The sequence below is a fragment of the Maniola hyperantus genome, chromosome 9, assembly GCF_902806685.2.
Source record: "Maniola hyperantus chromosome 9, iAphHyp1.2, whole genome shotgun sequence".
Classification (NCBI taxonomy): Eukaryota; Metazoa; Arthropoda; class Insecta; order Lepidoptera; family Nymphalidae; genus Maniola; species Maniola hyperantus.
The window spans coordinates 2,779,586-2,796,275 of NC_048544.1; positions in this window are offsets into that span (position 1 = coordinate 2,779,586).

The window sequence follows — 16,690 nt, forward strand, 5'->3', positions numbered from 1 at the left end:
CCATTAACGTATTGTCTAAAGTGGTCTAAAGTGTTAGATTGTCATTTCTAAACACAATTTGGGGCACAGGTAGTTCTGGTGAATGACGTATGTCGTAAACATAGACAACCAAAAAAAGACTAGGGGAAAATGCGAACAAAATATGAGTAACTATCCTAGGGCGACGACGTAGTAGATTACATATACCTATTTTCTTATAAACGCACACTTACGGGTGTGTTTGATTATAAACAATGTTTTGAAACGTTATTATGGAGTCAGAATGCCAATAATCCGATTTCAATGACAGTTGGCATGGAGGTAGAATGATATAAGTAAGCACCCACTTACGAAAAAGGATATAGGTACATAGTTTATATTTAGAAAGGTTGGTTGGTTTACCATACCAGTAAATAAAAATATGTCACAGCTCTACAATCTCATTTCTGATATTACATAATTTAGCCACAAATTATTAGGAGTTAAATTTAATAGCAATTGTATTATAGAAAAATACGTTATTTTCTCACATTACAAATAATTTACGTAAACATAATATTATAAATACAATCAAGAAGTAATCAAATAATAATAATACAATAATCAAAGCATTGTTCACGTTTTCTATAATGATGAATGGAGAAAGAGAAACGCCACAGCCACTTTTTCTTTCCAACTGTCACTAAATAGTCACTAAATATATAACCTAGTAGTTTCCAAGATAATAATTATGTAATTAAAACAGACATAAACGACTAGTGTCATAAGAAGGTACCTATATGAATCAAACCAAAACATATTAAAGCAGTCGGCTCAGTTTACAATGAACTAAAAATGAGTAAGGCTCGAGATATTCCATTTATTTATCGAGATAAGGTCGTTTCTCACGATCTTTTGTCTTTTATACATTGAGTTATAGACAATATAGAGAAGCAGACTAAGTACATCAATCTTTCTATACAATCTAATTATACATTTTTTATAAATAGGATGTGGATTTTTTGACTTTGAGGTAGTGTATTTTTTAGGACGTAGGCCGTAGCCTTGATGTTGAAACCACCAACACGTTGGTTTGACCAAATAAAAGGGGTCGACTCGACCCCCTTTTCTGCAATGTCATTTGCCATGGTATGCAAAGGATATTTCGCGAGAGCCACAACCCTTAGAGCTTTTAGCTAGAGGATTTAATGCGATAAGAACTCTTCAAAATATGAAAAAGATAGTGATATTATTGCCAATAACAGTAAAATCAGATACAGCACCAATATTAAAGGACAAAAACACGACTGGTCCCCTTGTTTACGAGTCAAGTCGCTTTACAGGATATCGTCTTCTCTAGTATTTATGGCACCTCTCTGGCACTATGTAAATAATAAATATACACCAGCTTTCTGTGCCTCTTTGTTTACTTTGATACCACGCTAAACATTATAGTACTCATTAAAATCATAAGGTTGCTTTGTGTATTTAAGTTGTGCATTTAAGTAAGATCTTTTTCACACAATTGAAAATTATCTTGAACCAAATAATAATTGATTTAACAGCTTCAACTAATATACCTACAAAACTGTAGTAGGTAAGTAGGTAGTCAAGGTGTTGGACGTAATTTTGAAATATTGAAAACAATGACTTTTAGAATTATTGGTACATAGAGACGAGCAAAATAAATTGTAGTCACTAAAATTACCATAAGCGAAGTTAAATGATTTGCCAAATTTTATGTCGCGGAAATACCTACCTACGTAATAGGTATTTGGCTTGTAAAAATGCTAATATTTTCCTGTTAAAGATAATATGATACTTCATGATATTTCTGTTCTTCGGATATTTTAACTTTGAGCATTCAATCTCAGGCTATTTATAGCAAATATCTATAATAATATTTGAACACGTGCATTATGCTAAATTATTGGTTGCACGACAAAACACAAATGACAGGTTACAAAAAGAGATCTTAAAATGTAGGTGGAAAGGCGGTCTTATCCCTAAATAGCGATCTCTTCCAGACAAAACAAATGGACAGTGAGAGGTGGTGTTTATAATAAACCTAAATACCTAGTAAAAGCTACATAAACTAAACCTTAATTCATGTACTTCCGCAAATAATGCTTGCTTTTATTCAACATAAAAAAGCTATAAGGGTTCCTTGTTTACTACGGAACCCTAAAAAGGCAACCACAAAATGCTTGTTAGAGACCGACAATATAGCATTTAACATAATCAACCGATGTTACTGATAATAACCCGGTTATCGACATCACAACCTTTTTCTTTTGCGCTGAGTTAATTCAGCGTAGCATAACTAAACGGTTTACTATACGCAGTTGCAAATGGGATCCATTAACATCGAATAATAATACTTAACTATTGTAAAAATATAATCTATCTTAAACTTTCTTACGGTTGAGTAAATGTCTTAGTCCAATCTCTTCACGTATACCGTTGCCTTTTGTCATGCTTTTCCGGACTAGTTAATAAAAAATTGTTCATCAGACCTAAGTTATCTTTTTGGCAGTTTATTATGAGCACTGACCTCTATTAATTCCAGAGATATTAATAAAATATCTCTGACTAGCTGATGCTCGTGACTTCGTCCGCGTGGAATTAGGCTTTCTAAAAATCCCGTGAGAACTCTTTGATTTTCCGGGAAAAAAGTAGCCTATGCCACTCTCCAAGTCTTTATCTATACCCATGCAAAATCATGTCAATCCGTTGCACCGTTGCGACATGATTGAAGGACAAACCAACATACCAACAAACAAAAACACTTTCGCATTTATTAATAAGGGTACTGATTAATACTCACTGGACCTGCGATTGGCAATCTGTTTTTCATCATTTTGCCGCTAATAGAATCAGTGAGCGTCATGTGAGCGTACTCGGAACTAAATGTTAGTGATAGACATTTGTCAACATAGTGCCAATATGAAGATCATTCAACACAAAGTGTCAATTTTCGAATTGGAACAAAAATTAACATTCATTTAGTTCATTCGGTCAGTGATTATGAGGATCATTAAATTATTATGACAGATCCAAAAATATATTATCCAAAATGGCAACGGTTCTATGGAACTTTTATCGACAACAGAAATGCAACAGCCATCCCTACAATTATTATGCTTACTTAATTTATTATGAGATGGAAAATGTTATACTTAAGTGTTTTAAATTAAAAGTATTTTTAATGATATGTAGTACTGTACAAAATAATATAACATTTGAATAAATTATTAGAAACACTAAATCAACGATTAAGTTTTACGACCACGACTATAAACCGATTCTTGATGTAAATAAGAATAGGTACATATAAGACAAAATTGTGACGTATTAATAACAAGAAGTAATGTTGTTTGTTTAAAAAGGTGGGAATTCCCCACATTTCATAATAAAGCATTATGGGTAAAGGTAGCTAAATATATTTTATAAGCCTTCTAACTTGTAGACTAAGAGCCAGCGCGTGCCAGACCTTCGTTATTGTATAAAGCTGAAAGTTTACCTGCGTATTGTCCCCAATATTAGGAGGAATGTTTGTTTGGATCATAGTGGCGTTGGGAGATAACAGGTAATAAAGGTGTAAAAAATCTTACGTCAACACGTACGAACAGTATTAGAAATCACGTCATGCATTGCCAGACACTTAGTAAAATGGCAACCCCCTGCCAGACACCCATAAAGTTTAAAAGTTTAAGGGTGTCTGGCAGTGGGTTCACAAACTTCCAAACAAACGTTCCTCCCAGTGTTAAGGACAATACGCTGAGAAACTTTCAGCTTTTATAAAATAAAGAAGGTCTAGCACGCGCTGGCTCTTAGTCCATTATGGTTGCTACTAAATATTCTCTACAAGCATACAAACCGGTCCAGCATCCGATAGAAATGTCGTTCGTGTTGCAAAATTATTGCGATCTCGTTCCCTCATATCGAGAAAACCAGTTTTAGTTCAGTGTTTTAGGGTTCCGTACCCGAAGCGTGCCAACGGGACCCGTTTTACCCCCTTTTTTTTGTTGACGGGGGAAATCTTCTCGAGATACCAGCTGCTCGATTGCGGTAGAATGACAGCTTCAATCACCTCTGATTGGTTGACGCTCGCTCACTATATTGGCTACTACAATGCATTGTTATAACAAGAATCACACAATTTCAGCCAATCACAACAATTGAGATTGTAATAATGATTGATGCAGGTTTTACAAAATTGACCTACCGATCTCTTTGAGGAGAGATGGGGTTATGTGGGATATCAAGATTATCAAGTGGGGTATCATATGAAAGGGCTTTACCTGTGCATTCTAAAACAGATTTTTATTTATTTTTATACATCATAGTTTTTGAATTATCGTGCAAAATGACGAAAAAATACGACTGTAGTAACGGAACCCTCGGTGCGCGAGCCTGACTCGCACTTGGCCGGTTTCTTGAATTGTTCTGTGAGCTAAATAAACTTTTATTTATTTACTTTTGGGGCTTATGAAATCTTTCTCTATTTGAACTTTCAAGTATTTTGATCTTGAAGACAATCTTAGGGTGAGATATATAGAGCGGTCTCTGACTTTGCTTGGACTTAAGACAGAGTTAAAACGAGACAGGGCTATATCTCTCACATAAATCGGTCTCGTTTTAGCTCAAGCTTAAGTCTGAGCAAAGTCAAATTGCGCTCAGATTTCAGCCTTAGTTCCAGGCTCTGAGTTTAGAATCTGTTAAAAGTGTTCTTCATTCATCAATAGGCTACTTGACAATTTTTTTAAGTTGGTCTTAAATGGTTAATATTTGTCCTATTATATCAAAAAAATTAACACTATATTTTTTTGCGCCCTAAAAACCGTAAAACTTTAATTTAAAAAAATATTTTTCTTAGACAGGTGAAAACACTGTCGGCCATGTTTGGCCGATAGATTATCTGTGCTCTGACGTCATGCATTTGTAAACAACAGTATAACCACAGCAGGGTTATACTGTTGTTTACAAATGCATGACGTCAGAGCACAGATAATCTATCGGCCAAACATGGCCGACAGTGTTTTCACCTGTCTAAGAAAAATATTTTTTTAAATTAAAGTTTTACGGTTTTTAGGGCGCAAAAAAATATAGTGTTAATTTTTTTGATATAATAGGACAAATATTAACCATTTAAGACCAACTTAAAAAAATTGTCAAGTAGCCTATTGTGAATCTCTTTCACGATGACAATGAGTGATGACTGATGACGCTGTGAAGGGAAGTGTAGTGTATTACAGCTAATACGCCAGATGGACGCACAATGGCCTGTTATCAGTAATGCGGCTATCCGGTGCCCATTGAGTGGCCGCGCTATGAGATATACCTTCAATTGGTAAGGGCATGTCGACATGTGACTGATGTTTAGGTCTTGCGCAGACGACACGCTTTTTGGGCAATCTAGTCTTTGCACCTTAGTCAAAGTCAAATAATTTATTCAAAATCTAAAAAAAATATTATAAATGCGAAAGTGTGTTTGTTTGTTGGTTTGTCCTTCAATCACGTCACAACGGTGCAAAAGATCGACGTGATTTTTTGCATGGGTAGGTATAGTTTAAGACTTGGAAAGGGACATAACCTACTTTTTATCCCGGAAAATCAAAGAGATCCCACGGTATTTTTAAAAACCTAAATCCATGCGATTACGATTGGATTGTAGTGTGACATAAAATAATAGTATGTTGTGCCTATGTTATTCTCCAGGTCTTTATCTATACCCATGCAAAAAATCACGTCAATCCGTTGCACCGTTGCGACGTGATTGAAGGACAAACCAACAAATCAACAAACAAACACACTTTTGCATTTATAATAAGGGTACTGATATGCGATCAAGGACGCGTGTTTTCTATTTATCGATTGGTTTGTATAATCGAGTCTAAATTCAAGTTGTGGCGTTTTACGACATCATTATTATTAATCACTTTAACATAATACGCAAGCACGGTACTTAATTGTTCTGAATGGCGCATATTTCGACATTTAGGGCGATTGTCTAAAACCTGCATCAATCATTATTACAATCTCAATTGTTCTGATTGGCTGAATTTGTGCGATTCTTGTTGGAACAATGCATTGTGGCCAATAGTGAGCGAGCATTAACCAATCAGAGATGATTGCGATCGTGACATTGTAGCTGTCAAACAACCGCGGTAGGGCCACTGGTTACACCGATCGTGATCACGAACTTACGTTTTGAACACACCAACAATATCAACCATGTAGATCCATACTAATATTATAAATGCGAAAGTGTGTCTGTCTGTCTGTCTGTCTGCTAGCTTTTCACGGCCCATCCGTTTAACCGATTTAGATGAAATTTTGCATAGAGATAGCTTGCATCCCGGGGAAAGACGTAGGCTACTTTTCATCCCGGAAAATTAATGAGTTTAAACTGGATTTTTAAAACCTCTTTCAAAGTTTGAACTTTGAAGACTAACGACCACGCAGACGAAGTCGTGGGCATCAGCTAGTACTACATAAAGCTGCCTAGTGGTTAGGACGTCTGCCTTCTAATCGGAGGTCGGGGGTTCGATCCCGGGCACGCACCTCTAACTTTTCGGAGTTATGTGCGATTTAATTAATTAAATACCATTTGCTTTAACGGTGAAGGAAAACATCGTGAGGAAACCTGCATACCTGAGAGTTGCATGGCAACTTCTAGGTTTAACCTTGCGGTACGGCACCTAACCTAGGTTACCCAGGTTTTCAAATGGCACTATCCTATTCTAACACCATATAAATGAACGAGCTAGGTATACAATAACGCTTTGTAATTTGACTTACCCAACCAACAATTATTAATTGTGTTTTTCCCACGGCTAAAAAAATCTAGACAATGGTACAAGAGAGAAAAAATACTAGTTACACAAGTTTATACGAACTAATTTTAAATTGAACCTTGCCATATGAAGGATAGAGTTCAAAATAAAATTAAGTGTTCAAATATGCGTTGCTCATTGTATTTCAAAAACACCTGTGTAAATAACTACTAGAAGGTACGTAATAGGTAAAAAAACGCCTTTATCAATTTTTTACGCCTTTTCAATTGAAATATGCTCGTTTGTTATGGTCTTAAGTGTTATGTATACGAGTAATTATGGCTCTTACATTACTTTATAAAATTGCGTGACCTAAATCCGCACTTAAGTAACGTTTATCCGTGACTTAGTAGTTCATGTTATTTGCACCTACGGGCTTATAAAAGTCGATTATCGTAAGGTCAATTTTTATTATCTCTCATTTATTTACATATCTCATTGCAGTCATAATTATTTTTAGCTAATGTTTAAAAAAATTACAAAAGAAATAACAAACAATAAAATAACAGAAGCAACAAAAAATAAAGTAACAGAAATAATAAAAATTAAATAACAGAGTCAACAAACAATAGAATATAACAGAAACAACAAAAAATAAAGTAACAGAAACAACAGAAAAATAAAGTAAGTAACAGCATCAGCAACAAAAAAGTTCGATTAATAATATTATGGCTCTTACATACAGCGTGCGTGACCTAAGAACTTTTTTATTCACTACTAGATGATGCCCGCAACTTAGATTTACGTTTTGAAAATCCCGTGGGAACTCTTTGATTTTCCGGGATAAAAAGTAGCCTATGTCACTCTCCCCCGTTCCCTATGTTCTTCCCCGGGATGCAAGCTAGCGCTGTACCAAATTTCGTCAAAATCGGTTGGACGGATGGGCTGTGAAAGGCTAGCAGACAGACAGACAGTAGTTTATGGGGTTAGAATTGACTATGAAAAAGAATAAATAAAAAAAAACTATGATTTTTATTTGTTTTTAACATGAACGTCATTTTTCCATTTTTCAACATAAAAATAGAGTAATTTCTGCGGGAAAATATTTTTATGTTAAAAAATAATATTTGTCTTTTACGCCACGTGACGTCATTAATCGCTTTCCGTACCTACAGCGTGACGTTAATAAGAAATTATTTTAAAAATAATAAAATAATGATTTTTTTAAATTATTCTCATTAATAATGAATTCTAGCCCCACCGTGATTCAAAAAAATCACGTCATTTTATTACTACAGTCCAAGACCCTATTCACCAAATGAAAATGGTTTCAAATAGCATAATATCCATCTCTAGTTTTTAATTCTCTCGGTAGGAAAGGCATTCCGAACAGGCATGCATTTGACGATTCAAAACTAGGTAGGTTTGTAAAAAAAAATTCAATAAAAATAGATAGATAGATAGATAGAAATACTTTATTGCACACAAAAAAAAAATTACATAACTATTACAGAAACTTAAACTAACAAAATTATTGTATGCAAAGGCGGCCTTATTGCTCACAGCAAAAATGTTTCTATTCTAATCTAAAAAAAATATTTTCCTGATAACAAAGGCAGGTTGCCCTTTGAAACGACAACTAAAACTATAGACTTATTGTTACGTTTAACCAACTTGTTAAAGCGAGGTTGCGATTTGTTTCGGACGTAAAGGTCAATCTTATCGAGGCTTTTGTCTGGCTTAACAAAAAACTTAGCTGAAAAACCAATAGTTGTGTTATTGTTTTCCTAGGCTATGTATTAATTTTAAAGTTTACTATTTTGAAGAATATTTTGAGTAATAATTTATGTTTGGCCTTTCAAAATTATGAAATTTTGAGTGATTTTCGAAAATGTTTTAACGTTATATTTTAGGATCTCAAAAATTCAGTTAGTTATTAAATTTTAATAAAAGTAGGTAGGTACTTACCTCTATTTAAAAAAAGGAAAATAAAAATCAATAGATTCATCGTAACATTCAGTACTAATTTCATTGACATAACCTTAATTTTTTTACCACCAATTTCAAGGCATCAAACACAGACTTGACACAAATAATAAAAAAAATCTTGTACAATTGATTAAAATATTAATTAACCGCTCCGTTAGGTCTATAGTTACAGTGGTCATAACAATGGAAGGTTATTATGAAGATAGAAGGTCCGTTTGATAAATGCCACGACTTTTACATCCATACTAATATTATAAATGCGAAAGTGTGCCTGTCTGTCTGTCTGCTAGCCTTTCACGGCCCATCCGTTCAACCGATTTTGATGAAATTTAGTACAGATCCCGGGGAAGGACATAGGCTACTTTTTAACCTGGAAAATCAAAGAGTTCCCACGGGATTTTTAAAAACCTAAATCTACGCGGACGAAGTCGCGGGCATCAGATAGTAGTACTTTAAAGGTTGGTTTGAAGTTTGAATCCTACATCTATAAATTTAACATAGACTCTTACTATATCACTACCTACATAATATATTATCACAACCTACCTATCTAATATTATAAAGAGGTAAAGTTTGTAACTGGAACTACTGAAACGATTTTGAAAATTCGTTCGCCAGTAGAAAGCTACATTGTTCCTGAGTAAGATATGATATATTTTATTTTCAAAAAAAAAAAAACTACCCGTGCGAAGCAAGGGCGGGTCGCTGGAGTCGCTGGTATATTATAAATGAGAAAGTGTGTGTTTGTTGGTGTGGTATGATATAGGCTACTTTTTATCCCGGAAAATCAAGGAATTCCCACGAGATTTAAAAACCTAAATCCACGCGAACGTACTTTATGAAAATTAACAAGGTTAAAAAACATTTTCAAAAAATAAGGGTTAAAAAGTACAGTGTATGATGCATCGAGCGAAAAGAGCAGTACCTAATAGTCTAGTGGTTAAGACGTCCGCCTTCTTTTCGGGAAGTCGGGGGTTCGATCTCCTCTAGTCTTCCGGAGTTAGGTATGTGCGTTTAAGCAATTAAAATATCACTTGCTTTAACGGTGAGATGCCTGAGAGTTCCCCATAATGTTCTCAAAGCTGCGTAAAGTTTGCCAATTTACTCTGGGCCAGTGCTGCGAACTATAGGCTACTTGACACTTTTTTAAAGTTGGTCTTAAATGGTTAATATTTGTGCTATTATATCAAAAAAATTAACACTATATTATTTTGCGCCCTAAAAACCGTAAAACTTTCATTTAAAAATATATTTTTCTTAGACAGGTGAAAACACTGTCGGCCATGTTTGGCCGATAGATTATCTGTGCTCTGACGTCGTGCATTTGTAAACAACAGCATAACCTCCCAAAGTTTAATAAACATGACTTCTATACTAGTGTACATGAAAAATATAGTAATTTTCGTTATTGTATCATCCGAGAATGTAAAAAACGCATCGATAAAGACCACAGGAAAGTTGTGGATTAGAGTGCCCAGTGAAATAAATATACGTAACACGCGAAGACTTGCTTAAAGGGATCCTATATGACTAACGACTTCAACCCAAATTTATTTTTGCAAAGATCACTTTGTTGTAATAACTTATTCAATTTATAAAGAGAAAACGATATTTTTTTTACGTTTACTATGAGTTTTTATAAATATATAAAAACTAGCTTATGCTCGTGACTTCGCCCGCGTGGACTTCATAAATTTCAAACCTTCATTTAACCCACTCAGGGGTGGAATTTCAAAAAATTCTTTCCTAGTGGATACCTTCTCTTTACCTACAAAGAACACACCCACCAAATTTCATGTATCTAGGACCAGCTGTTTAGATGTTTAGGCTGTGCGTTGATATATAAGTTAGTCAGGACTCTAAATTTTATATATATGGATACTACGTTAGTCCCCGCGTGACATAGGGATGACATTTCTTTGTTTACATATTTAATGACGTCACATCATGGCTGACAGCGTTTTCTGCGTTTCAAATAAAAATAAAAACTGTATTTTTTAAAATTGGATTTATATATCCATCCTGCGTTTTTAATAATTGTTATTGATATATTTCGTTGTCTTAAGCAAAATACTATAATAAATAATGATTTATTGGACGAAATTAGATATGAGTCAAGTAGCCCATTGCCTAAACCCATTCTGAGAGGAGACCCGAGATCAGTAGTAGGCCGGTGATGGATTGATCATGATGATGATGCATCGAGGCGTCTATGTTTTTTTTTATTGTTATTCAGATACAAGTTAGCCCTTGACTGCAATCTCAGTGGTTAAGTGACGATGCAGTCTAAGATGGGCTAACCTGGAAGGGGTATGGCAGTTTTTATTAAACCCCATACCCCTTTGGTTTCAACACTGTATTTTAACCTGCTGGTATTTTAACCGTTTCGTACGTTTCGGTCCGAATAATAGGTAGGTAAGTAGGTAATTTATTTTTTGTGTAAAAGAGAAAAAACTTTATCGTGTTAAATAATGAGGGGTTCGAGTCCCAGATTGTGTTTTGGATACAAAATCGTGGTTAACGGCGTAGCACGCGATTGTATGTATTTTGCGTTTTATGGACATACAGGCTGATCTTTTTTGAGAGAAAAAAGAAAAATTGCTTTTAACAATCGGTGCTAGCAGTTTTGCATATTTGTAACTAACTGTAAATAAGCTAGTACCTTAAGTATTTATTTGCTGACAGAAAAAAAACTGCCACTCAACTCAGTCAGTGGGGACCGCCGACAGAAGTCAAAACTCAGTTTTCAGTCAGTTTATTTTTGGATTTTCAAATTAATAGTAGCTACCTATCAAAAATTGAATTATGTAATTCATAAATTTAAACATTTCCTAGCACTATAATTAGCATTAGAATGTCGGTGACATGACTTGAAGATTTTACCCATTGATGACGGAACCATCTCTACCCAAATCGCCTAACAAATTTCAATAGATCATGTATCTACTATTGGGTTCCGTACCTTCGAGTGGCACCCTTCGGGGTGCCAGCGAGAGCCTATTACTAAGACTCCGCTGTCCGTCCGTCCGTCCGCCCGTCTATCTGTCAGCGGGCTGTATCATGAACCATAACAGGTACTTAGAGAGTTAAAATTTTCACAGAATGTGTGTTTCTATTGCCGCTATAACAAATAATAATATCAATTTCAAAATGACCGCCATGAAAAAAGATTTATTTCATATTATACGATGGTACGGAACCCTTTGTGTGCAAGTCCAACTCGCACTTGACCAATTTTTTTACACTTACTAACATCAGAATGCATAGTCTTAAAACTACTCAATGACGACTATTGCGATTAATTTACTTCATTTTAAAATAATCTGTTATTTAAAATGAAAATCTAGTAAATTTTAAATTTTGATAGTTTTTGTATTGGAAATCTGTTAAATCATCTTCAATCTGTCAGTTAAATTTTAAGTTGACTAAAGAGAAGAAACACCCTTTACGTAAATGTTTTTGTTTTGAAGATACGTCAATTTTGACATTACACACGGGTGACGCATCGGCACGCGTTCTCAATTTGAATTACACCCCTCCCATTGGCCGATTCCACCCCATTGCGGTAGAAAACTCCGCCCTTATTTATGTACAGGTTGTTTATGTTTGATCAATATTCGTGTAAATATATAACTTATGTTGTATGTGTGTAGTGTAGCCTTGAAAATGATGTTTTTGTTAACCTTTGCTGATGCAAGTTGTTGAAAAAACAAAGAGATTTTCGGTAGATACCTATTTATAGGTGGCTCATGCGCGAAGTTTTAGTCTCATCATGAACAACCCTCGCCGTCTCACTACAGAGCACGTACGAGCAGAGTGAGAAGGGTTTTTGGTCACATTCTACCACGCTGCCAAGTGCGGATTGGCAGACTTCATACACCTTTGAGAACATTATGGAGAACTCTCAGGCATGCAGGGTTCCTCTCGATGTTTTCCTTCACCGCCAAGCAGTAATATTTAATTACTTAAGATGCGCATTGCACATAACTCATAATATACGAGTTCTAATATAACATTCGCACATAAGTTAGAGTTGCGTCCTACAATTTTTAAGATTTATTACAATAAAACTTAAAGCTAGCATTGTTAAAGACTAGGGGTCTAATCAAAGTGCGCTTTATTAGTAGGTACATCTAAACCAGAGTACTGTACTGGATAACAAAATCCCATCCAAAAGCGACCTTTTAAACCTCATAGTCTGGTATTTTAATACGGGGCATAGCAAGGGAGTTCGTAGAGCATGGGTTGTCTCTACCATGGTTTTTTTTCACTACCTAAACTTCTGACACAAATGACGAACTACTGCGCCATTGCTCACATCTCTATACCTACTATAGTTATATTAAATTCGCATTCAACCGGGAATCGAACCAACAACCCGTTATCATGGCAACCGTCTCGTGACCCGCGTGACGACGCAGCCCCCGATGTCAAGTATTGATTACAGAATTTGCATTTTATGCCCGAAAATACCCAAAATTTATGCTATTTTGCTGTCCAAATTTAATTACGATGCGAAGTTACGAGGATCGAATCAAAGGGCTTATTTACTTCGTTTACCTATGCCGTTACTTACCAACCACACATTTTAATAAAATTAGTGTAGGAAGCTTTTAGGGCTTTATAGCTTTAGTTCGCATTTTTTTTTAATTTAGTAGCAGGCTTAGTACAATAGGCTAAATAGTCAAAAATATGCCTCAAGTTAAGAACTTCCTCCTTTTTGCAAGTTGGGTAATTAGCTAGGAGTGAGAATCTCTTATTTTTTCGTGTATTCCATCTAATATACCTACTAGCTTATTCCCGCGACTTCGTCCGCGTGGACTACACAAATTTCAAACCCCTATTTTACCCCCTTAGGGGATGAATTTTCTAAAAGCCTTTCTTAGCGGATGTCTACGTCATAATAGCATCTGCATGCCAAATTTCTGCCCGATCCGTCCAGTAGGTCGTTTGGGCTGTGCGTTGATAGATCAGTCAGTCAGTCAGTCAGTCACCTTTTCCTTTTATATATATACTACTTTTATGTATAGAGATTGCGATGTCTATTATACCAATTTATTGGCTTTTTGGCCTTTAAAAATAAAGTAGTTTTTTGCCTCAAGCTACAGTACACGGCCGAAAGGTAATGTACATCGACCTTTATAAGAAGATAGCAGACTTGTAGAGCACTGTCCCTGTTGTTGAGACCGACAAAACGTCATATAGGTATGAGTGACAGAGACAACGCTCTACAAAGCCGAAATGTCATTCTAAAGGCCGATGTACATTACTTTGGGCCGCGTACTGTAAAAAGTTTTAAAATTTTAATACTACACAATTTAATCATACTAATATTTTGTAAACATAATATAATTACTTGAGAAGTGACTTGGCTTAAAAGCCAAGTCACTTCTCAAGTAATTATAATATCAAGTAAAGGACTACTTAAAAGTAGTCCTTTTAATTTATAAAGTTTGGGGAAAATTGTGTAGGCATGAGAACAATAGAGCTGGTGTCATGTTACGTAATTAATTTTAGTGCCCCGCGGATCTACGCATTAAAAAGGTCGTGTGAAATAGTGACCGACCGACAAACACTAGCCTTTTATTATACGCGACTTCATTCGCATGGATTTGAGTTGTATCTAAATTCTAATAGGGTCATGGACTGTAGTAATGAAATGATGTGATTTTTTGTATAGTGGTAGTTATTACGGAGCTAGAAAATTAAAAAAAATATATTTTTTTCATTTATTTTTAAAATAATTCATTATTAACGTCACGCCGTACGTTCAAGCGAATAATGACGTCACAATGCGTAAATGACCAATATTTTTCAATTTATTAACAAAAAAAATATTTTTCAGCACAAATTACTCTATTTTTATGTTAGAACATTGAAAAATATTTGGACCATCATCATCATTTTATTACTAAAGTACAAGAACCTAATAAAAATCCCGTGAGAATAAAAAGTGGCTCATGTCACTCTATCGCGTCTCAATGCAAAAAATCATGTCGGTTCGTTGCTCTGGGTTGATTTCAATAGCTGCGCTTCCTGAATCCATCCTTGGCTTGTAAGGACCAACCCTGCCAAGTGCCAAAGCAAATCTTTTGTTCACGAAACGCCGGAAGTATGAAGTTAAAACGCAGTTGTAGAATACAGAAGAAACTATTAGTAGGAACTAGGAAGTACCGATGTATCTATTTTAATTGACTAGGCTTTACACGCGACTTCATCACTCCTTGCCATAGCAGTCTACGAAGAGTCTACGCCGTAGCGCGCATGCTACGACATCCGGATTTTTGGACTTCGATTTACATGTGCTGAAGGTGGTGAGATAGTGAATATGAAATGTACAATAATTTTAGAAATTTGCTTCGTTTCGGAACCACTGTTCATCGATCCTCAGAGAAAGTCCAAAAATCCGAATGAAGTATATGGGTAGATACTCTACGATGTAGTAAATAGACCCTAAGATACAAGTTTCTTAGTTTTTAGTTACTTAACTTCGTTTTTGACCCAAGGTAGAATTTGAATAAGCAACGTTGGGTGATTTGGTAGTCAGTAACTAGATGGGTGACCGACTTTAGAGGATTGAATTTGACCTTCTCCTTTCCTCCGTGCCTCGTAAAGCAAGAGGTTATTAAAAATTCTGTGGAAACTCCATTTTCCGGGATAAAAAGTAACCTTTGCCACTCTCCAGGTCTTTAACTTCCCATGGGAAAATCGAGTCGATCTGTTACTCTTTTGCGAGGTGTTTGAAGGACGAACCAACAAACAAACAAACAGGATTTCACATTTACAATATTAGTAGGCTACCTGTAAACTGTAGTAGCATAGTAGACGAAAGTAGGCATGTACTACAGTACGCGTCAGAAAGTAATGTACATTGGCCTTTAGAATGATATTTCGGCTTTGTAGAGCGTTGTCTCTGTCACTCATACCTATAGGTATGACGTTTTGTCGGTCTTAATGACAGGGACAACGCTCTACAAATCTGCTATCTCCTTCTAAATGTCCATCTAGGCCGCGATAGATAGTAGGTAGGAAGTTACTTAATGAACAATGTTATACTTGTAAGTATTGGTTCGAAAGTCCCCATAATTATTAAATCACGAGTCCCTAAACACAAAGTTTATTCAAATCAGTGGTCACGCTAAACTGTTTACCGGTCATAAGGTGGCCCCTGATCGAAGGGGTGGTTTTCTGTGTTGCGACCGTGGGACACCCCCACTAATTTGTTTAGCAGGTGGATTTCATATTTGGAACTAAGAAAATTTTCAAGGGGAAAATCATCCCTGCCAAGCTTTCTCAGTAAAAATAGGGATGGGGTAAAAGCACTGACTATTAATTAATAATAATATGGTACCATATATAGGTACAGAAGGCTGGCAAAGACGTTCAAATAAATAGCGATGTTACGATGCAAAATAGTGCAATTCAATTATTATGGACTAGCTGATACCCGCGACTTCGTCTGCGTGGAATTAGGTTTTTTGAAAATCCCGTGGGAACTCCTTTATTTTCCGGGATAAAAAGTAGCCTATGTCACTCTGCAGGTCTTTATCTATACCCATGCAAAAAATCACGTCAATCCGTTGCACCGTTGTGACGTCATTGAAGGACAAACCAACAAACCAATAAACCAATAAACCAACAAATAAACACACTTTCGCATTTATAATAAGGGTACTGATTACTAGCTGCTGCCCACGAATTCATACGCATGGATTTAGGTTTTTAAAAATCCCGTGGGAATTCCTTGATTTCCCACTCTCCCCTCTTTGACTCTCCAGGTCTTTGACTATACCCATGCAAAAAATCACGTTGATCCGTTGCTTTGTTGCGACGTGATTGAAGGACAAACCAACAAACAAACACACTTTCGCATCACTACACATATTATTATTATAAATGCGAAATGTTAGTTTATTGGTTTGTCCTTCAATCACGTCGCAACGGAGCAACAGATCGACGTAATT